This window comes from Colobus angolensis, unplaced genomic scaffold (genome assembly GCF_000951035.1).
Source record: "Colobus angolensis palliatus isolate OR3802 unplaced genomic scaffold, Cang.pa_1.0 Scaffold93, whole genome shotgun sequence".
NCBI lineage: Eukaryota > Metazoa > Chordata > Mammalia > Primates > Cercopithecidae > Colobus > Colobus angolensis.
Genome location: NW_012123265.1, coordinates 1,952,129 through 1,952,906, shown reverse-complemented (window position 1 = coordinate 1,952,906; position 778 = coordinate 1,952,129).

Sequence of the window (778 nt, the reverse complement as noted above, 5' to 3'; positions counted from 1 at the left end):
GGCGGAGAGCGGGAGGGGCTCGTGCCGGCTCCTCCCAGAGCGGGGGCCCTGGTGGCGGGAAGACCCCTAGGCGGGGGCACTCCTACTGGCTCCACGGCCTGGGGGCGGGCCAGATTCCTGTGTGACGTCGGGTGAGAGGCCGCCCTCTCTGAGCCCCAGATGCGATATTTGTAAAATGGGGGAAACACACTTCCACCTAGGGGTTATTTTAGGGCTCCGTGAGATGGGTCGTGGGGTGTCCTTGCTCTGCGCCCTGGACCGGGCAGGGCAGGCCGGACCGGCCCAGGACTGCAGAAGCCGCCTGCCCAGGGCCTCCTGCCATCCCCGGATACCTCCTTCCCATTTCAAGCGTCTGCATCCAACTTCTCCGCGACCCTGGAAACCGGACCCCCGCGAAGGTCCCGTCCCAGCCCTGGGCCCTCTAGCCGCAGCCTCTCCTGTTGGGAGGCAGCTGGGGATTCTCGGTCCTTCCCCAGGGGCTGCTACGTCCTCGGCAGGAAGAACACCCACACCCATCCTCCCCCGCCGCGCCTGCCCTGCTTGCCTTTTTGGGCCTGTACACTGGGTGCTTTAGCCAAGTCTCTTCATTTTAAGTTACTCTGACTATCTCACCTCCTGGGTGTTCCTCTACGCAAGCCGTTTACTTGTTTGCTCCTAACGTTTCTTTCACTTTCTTCTCCACTGCTTCAGATTACTTATCTAGTTGGCTTTACTATTTTTTTGTCTATCAGAAAACCCCAGAGCCCATCTTACTTGTCTATCTCCACTCTTCTCCCTC